Genomic DNA, 10,773 nt, shown 5'->3' with positions numbered 1-10,773 from the left:
CCCAGTGACCATGTGCCCACATTCCAGGGACCCTCCACCCCCAGGACCCGGGTCAGCCGCTGAGGGAGCCCACAGGGTTCAAAACCAAAAACTGAAAGCAAGATGGCTTCCTTACGCGGCCCGTAGCTCAGACCTCCCTGCCAAGGGCTTAACCTCTTAGGGTTTCTGTTGACTCACGTGAAAAGAGAGTGAGAGGAGGAGTTGATTCAGAGAGGAGCTTTCTGCTTCCGTCTGAAGATGACTGGATCCTGCATCGGACTCTGGCGATGGTCTTGCCTACCCCCGGCCAAGCTCTTTACTCCTCTGCCCTTAAAAATAAGGGCCTGTCACAGAGTTCTGGAGTAATGATAGCAAGCCCCCACCTCGAGGCATAGAGGGATGGAGAGAGCAGTGAGCGTAATTTGTGGGTGTTGGTATAAGGTGCCCACACATTCCAAACCACACAGGAGGTCTGTTGCTGCCAGTGCAATGTATTTATTCTTATTTATTTATTTTATTTTTGAGAGGGAAGAGGAAGGGCAGGGGGCTGAGGGGTGGGGGGACAGAGGATCTGCAGTGGGCTCTGTGCTGACAGCAATAAACCCGATGCAGGGCTCGAACCCACGAACTGTGAGATCATGACCTGAGCTGAAGTCTGACGCTTCGCCGGTGGAACCACCCAGGTGCCCCAAATGTCGATGTAATTTAAAATGTTTGTATACGTGTCAAAAAATGTCAAAACAACAAAAAAGGGCATGTCACACCCAGCAGGGCAGCAACTACAGATGAAAGAAAGGAAGGAAGGAAGAAAGGAAGAAAGGAAGAAGGAAGGGAAGAAAGAAAGAAAGAAGGAAGGGAAGAAAGAAAGAAGGAAAGAAAGAAAGAAAGAAAGAAAGAAAGAAAGAAAGAAAGAAAGAAAGAAAGAAAGAAAGAAGGGAAGAAAGAAGGAAGGGAAGAAAGAAAGAAGGAAGGGAAGAAAGAAAGAAGGAAGGGAAGAAAGAAAGAAGGAAGGGAAGAAAGAAAGAAAGAAGGGAAGAAAGAAAGAAAGAAAGAAAGAAAGAAAGAAAGAAAGAAAGAAAGAAGGAAGGAAGGAAGGAAGGGAAGAAAGAGAAGGAAGGGAAGAAAGAAAGAAGGAAGGGAAGAAAGAAAGAAGGAAGGGAAGAAAGAAAGAAGGAAGGGAAGAAAGAAAGAAAGAAGGGAAGAAAGAAAGAAAGAAAGAAAGAAAGAAAGAAAGAAAGAAAGAAAGAAGGAAGGAAGGAAGGAAGGGAAGAAAGAGAAGGAAGGGAAGAAAGAAAGAAGGAAGGGAAGAAAGAAAGAAGGAAGGGAAGAAAGAAAGAAGGAAGGGAAGAAAGAAAGAAAGAAGGGAAGAAAGAAAGAAAGAAAGAAAGAAAGAAAGAAAGAAGGGAAGAAAGAGAAAGAAAGAAAGAAAGAAAGAAGGGAAGAAAGAAAGAAGGAAGGGAAGAAAGAAAGGAAGGAAGGAAGAAAGGAAGGAAGGAGGGAGGGAAGAAGGAAGGAAGGAAGGAAAGAAAGAGGAAAGGAAAGGAAAGCAAAGGAAAAAGAAAATATCAAGTGTTGGTGAGGATGTAGAGAAACTGAAGCCCTTGGGCGCTGTTGGTGAGAATATAAAATGGTGCATCCTTTGTGGAAAACAGTATGAAGGTTCCTCAAAAAATTGAAAATAGAACTGCCATATGATGCAGCAATCCCACTTGTGTTTGCACCGTAACATGGGAATGTGCTCCCCACCGCTGAGCTGCACGCTGAGAAACAGTGAAGACGGTAAGTGTGATGTTGTGTATAGTTTTCCACAATAAAAAAAAAAAAAGGAAAAGAAAGAACGAAATCCAGCATATGTTGTCAGAAAACCTGTCCGGGGAAGTGGTAATACTGAATATTGAACGTGTATTCATGCGTTTATAATAACCATAATGATAGCCGCCCCTTGTTATAGGAAGTATGCAGAGCACCGTAAGTGCGTTTATATCTACGTATCTATATCTTATACACGAGGAGAATGAGCGGTAGGGAGACTAAGCCATTTGCCTAAGTGTAGACCGCTAGTACATGGTGCGTCCCAGGCGTGTGTGACTACAGAGCTGGCACCCTTAAACTCCTCCTCTGTCTCTTTTCTTACAAAGAATTCTCTGCCTCGCTACTCTACTCCAGTGGCACTGGGAGCCTTGAGGTTCCTCTGGCCGTCCTGCCTCAGGACCTTGGTACGTGCTGCTCTCTCTACCCGGAATGCGATTCCCGCAGATGTCTACGTGGCTTCGCCCTCTGTCACTTCCTTCAGGCCTCTGCCTACCTGTCACCTCATTATCGAGGCCTTCCCCCAAAACGAAACTAGTGTACCTCCTCTCCTCCTTCTCCTTCCTCTTCTTCTTCTGTTTGATTGTTCTTTGCCGGTCTCTCCCACCAGGACAGGATCCCCTGAGGTTAGAAGGCTTTGTTTGGCCTGTGGCTGGATCTTCCATCAATGAATGAGTGAGTGACCATGACTGAGGAGCAGAGCAGAGAAGTGTCTAGATGCCAAGATCTGAGGTCCCCTGCGAGGTCCCATTCTTCTCACCATTGATTTAACTGAGAGCAGGGCCGGGTTCTAGAAGCAGGTTCTACAGCCAGGAATGATGCCACCCTCCCTCCCTCCCTCCTCCCCATTCCCTCGCCCCTAAGCACTCCCCTTTGGGCCTTTCCTGCTCATTGTCTAGTTTAACTGGGGATGGGAGGGAATGAGAGCGGACACGTTGCCGCAAATGTACGAATCTGGGGCTGAGCTGGGGGGCCATCGACAAACACTCCCTGCTTCGCCCTGAAAGCCCACGGACTAGTTTGTTCTAGCAAAGAATCAACTTCCTTTTGGCTGATCATCTTGAGCTTTTCAAAATGTGGCTCCAAAGCCTGGCGCCCAATCCATTCCAGGTCCTTGCCCCTCCTCACTGGCCTCAGGCCACTCACCGCCCCCTCCCTGCTCAACTTGCCTTCACTGCCGCTTCACTCCAGCCTGGAAGTTTCTGTTGCTGGGGGCGGGAGGGAGGACAGGCCAGCACAGCCTCTGGCAGAGGGCGGCCCTCAGATAAACCTCAAATAAAAATAAATGTCATGTCGTTGACAAAATGAAAGGGGAGATGGGAAAGTGACCCATGACGAATGCACCCAACTTCACATTTTTTCTTAAGATTTTTTTCATGTTACCTTTTTATTATTTTTTTCAACATTTTATTTGTGAGAGAGAGAGACAGAGAGAGTGCGAGCCGGGAAGGGGCAGAGAGAGAGAGAGAGAGAGAGAGGGAGACACAGAATCCGAAGGAGGCTCCATGAGCTGTCAGCGGGGCTCAGAGCCACGAAGCAGATCATGACCTGAGCTGACGTTGGACCCCGAACAGACTGAGCCACCCAGGCGCCCCCCAATTTCACATTCTGAGTGCCGGTGCTACCCGTTACAAATCGGTACGTTGTTTTTTCTCTCTGTCTTCTCCAGCCACCAACGCCAGGGCCAGCCAGGAGCCCTAGGGGTCACTCCATTTGATTTAGGACATATGTCCGGCTCAAGAGAAATGAAGCTTTGCCCCGCAAAGACCGGTGATGCCGGGAGCAGGCTGCCCCAGACAGTGGACACCAGCACCGCGGGGGCCTCTGCCTCCTTCCCCTCCCTGCGACCCAGCAGCCATCGCGGCACCTCACTTGCGCTAACTCCGCGGTGGGGGAGGGGGAAGGGGTTAGGGTTTGCAGAGGGAGGAACCGAGCAGCAGCGGAAGCCCCGAGGGGTGGGTGAGGACCCCTAGGAGAATGTGACCTGTTTCCATGATTCATCTTTCCTTCAGTTCCGTCTGGGCCCCCGGGAAGCCCCACGAACCCGAGAAGGCGCAGCCTCAGTCACACCCAGAAAGAATCTGGAAGACTCTGTTGCCATCTCTCCAGTTTGTTTTATCACGCAGAACTGGTCCTCCTTCATTCCTGGCCCCCAGGACCGTCCCCTCAGCAGTCAGCTCCCGACTTGCTAGACTCGCATTCTGCTTCCTTGGTCCGGGCGGGGACCCCGCGGGCGGCGTTAGCCACCCCTGGTGGAGGCCGGAGCCAACTGCCCTGCGCTCACAGGCATCGCCGGCGGTTCCAATCAGATGCATCTGGGGAGGCCCTGAAGTCTATTTCCAAAGCACCCCAGATGAATCAGCAAATAGCCGAGGGAAGCCAAACTCGTGAGCATCTCGCCCCCTTCTGACCTCTGGGGCCTCATTTCCGGAGCACCGGCCCCGCGCTTCCTGTGGTTGGCTCTGCCCGGAACGCCAAGCTGGGCCTCCAGCCGGGGAAGCCCTTTGCCGTCACCCCCACCACCCCTGCTAGAGTTAGATGTGTCCGCTTCTGCTACAGCACTGCGTGCTTCCCACTCGGAACCAGTGTAGACGCGGTTGGTGGGACCCAGTGCCCTTCCAACCGTGACGTCCCTTGGTTTCCCCTGTGGAAGGCATGGCGTCTCACCTCCCCTGCTGCTGGGGGGTCTGGGGCATGGTTCTGGCCAATGTGGAAGAAGCACCAGCCTCCGGATTTCCGGAAAGCCGTAGCTGTCTCAAAGCTGGGACAGCAGCCTTTCTTCTCCCTGCGTGGCCATCGTGGCTGAAACTGCCATCTTGGCACTCAGTGGGCGGGGCCAAGGGAACTAAAGCCCCGCCCCCGGGCGCAGAAGAAAGCCCGGGGTCGCTGGGGTAGCTTTGACAAATGAAGACTGAAGCACATGGTTGCTGCTCTGAGTCCAGTGTCCNAGGCTGCAAAAGGACAATGTGAGCTCACGAACACCTTTCCTGAGATGCGTCCCGTGTCCCCTTTCTCTCTCTCGTTTTTAAAAGATTTTAAGTAATCTCCACACCCAGCGTGGGGCTCGAACCCACAGCCCCGAGATCACGAGCTGCCCGCTCTACTAATGGAGCAGCCATGTGCCCCCATGTTCCCTTTCTCTCGCTTAAAGTCAAGCGTAGAGGGACAGGTCAGAGACTCCGTCACTGTGTAGCTGTCCGAGTTCCTTGCTATAATGCACGGCAACTGAATGGCTAAATTAAGAGAACAGGTCTCAGAAAGTGAATGGGCGGCTCCCAGAACCATCAGGAGACCCAAGGATTGGGATCAGAGCTGCCAGGGACTCAGCCCCGAGAGGAGGAACCTTCCCTTGCTGTCCCAGGAGCCCAGACCTCCTGTGTTCTTCACCACTAGCGATGGACATGCTCTGGGGTCCCTTGCTCGCCCACCTACCGTCAGCTACCCCCCAACGTCCGGTGCGGGCCCCTCTGCTTGGTAAGCCTAGACGCCTGCCCTGGCCTTAACTGCAAAGAAGAGAATAAGGAACATAACTCTAGTGAACTGAATGCATTTTCAATTTCTCTAGTGAGAGGTGCATGCCTCCTCCTAATAAAACCATAAAGTCCAGAGTCCTCTGAACATAAGAAAAGGGTTCAAATGGCAAAAGGGGGAGGGGGGAGAAACGTTGTCTATCTATTGGGACTGGGGCCCAGGGAAGACAGGACGGGTCCCAGAGCAGGTTAGGGCGGGAAGAGCTCAGGAGAGACGGGGCAGGTGGGTCTGGCCAATAAGTGCAATTTGACTTTGTGGTACGGGAACATGGCATGTGAGGCACAACCCCACTGTCCCCATCGCCATAGGGTAAGAGTTGCCAAATGCAAGTCACATGCTTGGGGAACTTGCAAACACAAGAAGGGAAATTGAGCAATCTCAAGGAGAAGCGAAGTCTACATATGTGCTGGGAGGAAGGGAAGGCTCATTTCTCCCTACCTTGGTTGAGAGATCATTTAAATGGGGAGGAGGGAGGGAGGCTACTCCCATTAGGCACCCAGTGTCTTTGAGAGCCAGACTGGCCAGGCACTGGACTATTGCTGACATAGTCTGCTTTCCTGTGGGGAAAGGAGCCAACCCGGAGCAAGAAAGGGAAACCACACAGGGGCACCTGGGTGGCTCAGTCAGTTAAGCCTCTGACTCCAGCTCAGGTCATGATCTCACCGTTCATGGGCTCGAGCCCTGCGTCAGGCTCCGTGTTGACACCTTGGACACTGGAGCCTGCTTCAGATTCTGTGTGTGTGTGTGTGTGTGTGTCTCTCTCTCTCTCTGCCCCTTCTCCTTCCTCTCTCTCAAAAGTAAATAAACATTACAAGAATCTTTTTTAAAAAAGGGAAACCGTACAATTTCCATCAGCCGAGGGGTTGGGAAAGACTATTCCACTTTCCGTGCTCTCTGGACCTCTCTCAAAATAAATAAGAAAACTTAAAAATTCTTTTTTAAAAAATCATTAGTGATCATTCCATATCAGTATTTAATACATGCCTAATTCTTTTAAGTATCTGCATACTCTCCCACTGTATGAATGAAGCATAAGGAATTTAACCAGGCCACCACTGTGGGATATATAGGCTATTATGAGTCTTTTTTTTTTTTAAGAGTAGAATCCAGCTCAAGCACTTCTAGCCATGCAACTTCAGGCAAGTTACTTTAAATTTTTTTTTAATGTTTATTTATTTTTTGAGAGAGAGAGAGAGAGTGAGTGGGAGAAGGGCAGAAAGAGAGAGGGAGACACAGGATCAGAAGGAGGCTCCAGGCTCTGAGCTGTCAGCACAGAGCCAGACGTGGTGCTCAAACCCACGAGCTATGAGATCATGACCTGAACCAGGTCAGAGGCTTAGCCGACTGAGCCACCCAGGCGCCCCTGAGGCAAGTCACTTACCCTCTTTGAACTTAAGTCCATCATTTGTAACGCAGGAATAATGAGAGTCCCTCCCTCACACCTCACAGTCCTTGGGAAGATTCAATGTGGTTGGGTGTGTAAGGCACTTAGGAGTCTTGGTGGCGTGGTGCTTGACCGGCCATGACTCCCCAGAGCCACTCCCTGCTCTCTGGAAGTGCTTTCCTGTCTCCAGTCCAGTCCCAGGCCTCCATATGTATCCAGCTCTACCCTCTGGGTCACAGAAATAAAGGCCTCCTGTGTCCTATGGAAGGGAGCCTGCAGAGAGGGCTCTCTCTGACTCCTTTTCACCCTCTCGTGTTGTCATATTCTGAAATAGCCACGGGGCCAGCCTGGGCTGTTTGCCTTCCCCTCACACTGACCTAGCTGGCAAGCGCTGCTGAGAAATGTCAGGCCCTGGGCCTGGTGCATCCTTGGGATGTAACCACCGAGCAAACACAGTCTGTGGGCTGGGTGGATTCTAGTCAACAGGAAGATAAAGGGATTAAAGGCAAACAGGAGAGAGACCCCTGCTGTGGAAACAGGAAGCAGGCTGGATGCTGGCTCTGTTTGGAGGTTTTCTGCTTTGTTTTTAATGTATTTCTGTGACCTATAAAACAGCTTTATTGATATTATATAATTCATTTGCCATGCAAATACGCCCGTATACCCGTTTAAAGTGTATAGTTCAGGGGTGCCTGGGTGGCTCAGTCCATTAAGCCTCTGACTTAGGTTCAGGTCTTGATCTCGAGGTTTGTGGGTTCCACCCCCCCGACAGCTCGAAGCCTAGAGCCTGCTTCGGATACTGTGTCCCCCTCTCTCTCTGCTCCTCCCCTGCTCATGCTCTGTCTCTCTCTCTCCCAAAAATAAATAAACATTAAGAAACATTTAAAAAAAAGAAAGAAAGAAAGTGTACAGTTCAATGGTGTTTATGATATTCAAGAGTTGTGCAACCATCATTACGATCAATTTTAGAACAGTTTCATCACCCACAAAAGAAACGCCATGCCCGGTAGCACTCAGCCTCCCGTACCCACCCCCACCTCTCCAGTCTTAGGCAGCTACTAATGTACTTCTGTCTCTATGGATTTCCCTATTCTGGACATTTCATGTAAAAGGAATCCTATACCAAAAGGAAGGAAGGAAGGAAGGACGAAAAGAAAAATGAAGAGAAAAGGAATCCTGTAAAAAGTGGTTTCATGTGACCAGCTACTTTCATTTAGGCATAATGTTGTGGGGTTTTTTTTTTTTAAGTTTTTATTTATTTACTCTGACAGAGAGAGAGGGAGCACGAGAGGGGAAGGGGCCGAGAGAGGGAGAGACAGAATCCCAAGCAGGCTCCTCACTGCCAGCACAGAACCTGACACGGGGCTCAAACCCAAGAACCTTGAGATCATGACCTGAGCTGAGATCAAAGGTCGGATTCTCAACTGGCTGGGCCACCCAGGAGCCCCAAGCATAACGTTTTCAAGGCTCATCCATGGTGTGGCATGAATCAATACCTGCTTCCTTTTCATTGCCAAATAATAGTCCATTAAATGGATATACCACCTTTCGTTGATCCATTCCTTAGTCCGTGGACATCTGGGCTATTTCTACTTTCTGGCTAGTATGAGTAATGGTGCTATGAACATTCATGTGTAGGTTTTTGTGTAGACATGTTTGCCTTTTGAGTGGGTATGTATCTAGGACTGGAATTGCTGGTTCATGTGCTAACTCTGTGTTTAACTTTTGGAGAAATGCCAGACTGTTTTCCAAGTGGCTGTATGTGAGCATTCCGGTTCTTCCACACCCTCCCCAACACTTGGTTATTATCAGGTTTTTCCATCCTACTGAATATTACATGGTATCTCATTGTGGTTTTGCTGATAACTGATGCTAATTGAGCATCGTTTCATGTGCAGTTGGCCATTTGTATACCTCCTTTGGAGAAGTGTCGATTTGCACATTTTTACTTGGGTATTTGTTATTTTCATTGTTGATTGTAAACGTTCATTATGTATTCCCATAAGGGGCTTATTTTCATCTTTTTGAAATTATGGTTTTCTTAGTCATATGTATACTCATATTAGAGTAGCAATGTGTGAGAGAGAAACACACACACACAAGCAAGTGATTTTCAATACCAAGTGAACGGAGATGTGTCCAAAGCATGCTGGGAGGGTGGAGAAAGAGGCGATCTCTTTTGTCAAGGAGGGATAATGGTGTGAAGGGAGATTGGGAATTATGGCGGCGTCATGGAGGAGATGGTATTTCAGCTGGTCTTGAAGAGTGAGTATGAACTCGGCAGGTGAGCAAGGAGAGGATATAGCATGTGCAACATCATAGAGGTTTAAACTGAGTAAAGGGGAAAAAAAGAAAGAGAAGGACAGAGAGAGAGAGCAAACCAAGAAACAGACTCTTAACTATAGAGAACAAACTGATGGTCACCAGAGGGGAAGTGGATGGGGAGATGGGTGAAATAGGTGATGGGGATGAAGAAACGCACTTGGTGATGAGCAGAATAATAGATAGAATTATTGAATCATTATATTGTATGTCTGAAACTAATATTACACTGTAGGATAACTCACTGGAATTTAAAGAAAAACTTTTTTAAAATCACAGAGGTTTAAATAGAGTCTCTTTCTAACAAGTGGCTTTTGAATGAATCAATGGATTTCTGGAGGACAGCCTGACTCCGGCCCATCTTTAGGTTCTGAGTGGATGTGGAACAGGCCAGGGAGCAGAGTTGACCCCAAAGCAGAAGGGTGCTGCTTGAGAGCTCACTCTGATTTTTTAGTTCTCAAGATCCACACTGGGCCTGATCTGGCCCCCACACAAACTCGCAGATGGTACATAATTCCACCTCCTGTCAAAGAGTCTGCCAGAGGGACGGGTAGCTGTGGAGAGGGGTAGGGACGGCAGCAACAAGGGATTGGTTAGCGGGGAAGGGAGGGGCCCCAGGAGATGCACGTTGTTTGCTCCACACCACTGTTTGCCCTTACACCTTACTTAGTGTCTACACACTTGTAATGAGTAACTACATGAATGACGTCAACGGTGGACTCTCGGTGTGAAATAGATACCCTTGTTTGGTTCCTAAGTGCCAGACCACATCTCATTGCCCCTGGACCCTTGTCCTCTGGAAGCTGGGGAGCGGCCAACCACGGTCTTTCTAGAAGATCCAGGGGAGCGGCCAACTGGTTGTGCATTCAGTCCCTGGTCCTCCTGTTTGGGTTTGATCTGCTGCCTCAAGTGTGTTGCAGTGCGAGAGCGTGGTCTCTTCTTCAAGAAGCCTCCTGATGCAAATCGCCGAAAGTCCAACTCAAAATGGCTTACACACCTGTGAAAGGAATCATCTCCTTTCACCATCTCGTCAACTTACCAGCAAAACTGAGTCACTAAGGACTCATATCTTCCGAGTACTGGCTTGTCCTTCTAGGCCATTCCCCGCCCGGTCCTGCTGCAGCTCCGGGCTTCTCACGGCAGACAGCAATGTCTAAAGTTAGAAAAGCGATGTTTTTCTCCATTTACCTCTTTACAGAGGCGGAAAAGACTTTTCCCAAAGCCCCCAGCCGACCCTCCCTCACATCTTAACGCCCAGAATGGCTTCACAACCCCTTGCCTATCAATCACCCGCAACAAGAACAGACAACCATGATTGGGTTAGAGTTCGACCAATCAGGATTCAGCCCCTGGAGCTGGGGAGGAGGCGAGGGTCCCCTGAAGGAAGCTAGGACCCGCTGATGCCCGGTTGCAGTGTTTGCCATGCCCAGATCTCTGGCGGACAATGCCATGCTTCCTTCTCACATAGGGTGTGTGAGAACAAACTCTCCCACTGGAATTCACCTATACACAAGTAAATATATTTTACTTTGATGAGCTCTCCTTGGTTCTTTCTTTAAAAACAAAAAAGTTTAATGTTTATTTTAGAGAGAGAGAGAGCACACACGCAAGCAGGGGAAAGGCAGAGAGACGGAGACAAAGGATCAAAGACCTGAACTGGCTGGCTCGGCGCTGACAGCAGATAGCCTGACCAGGAACTTGAACCCACCAATCAACATCAAGACCAGAGCTGAAGTTGAAGGCTCAAC

This window comes from Crocuta crocuta, unplaced genomic scaffold, assembly GCF_008692635.1.
Source record: "Crocuta crocuta isolate KB4526 unplaced genomic scaffold, BGI_CrCroc_1.0 scaffold149, whole genome shotgun sequence".
Taxonomy (NCBI): Eukaryota; Metazoa; Chordata; class Mammalia; order Carnivora; family Hyaenidae; genus Crocuta; species Crocuta crocuta.
Note: the sequence above shows the minus strand (reverse complement) of the source record.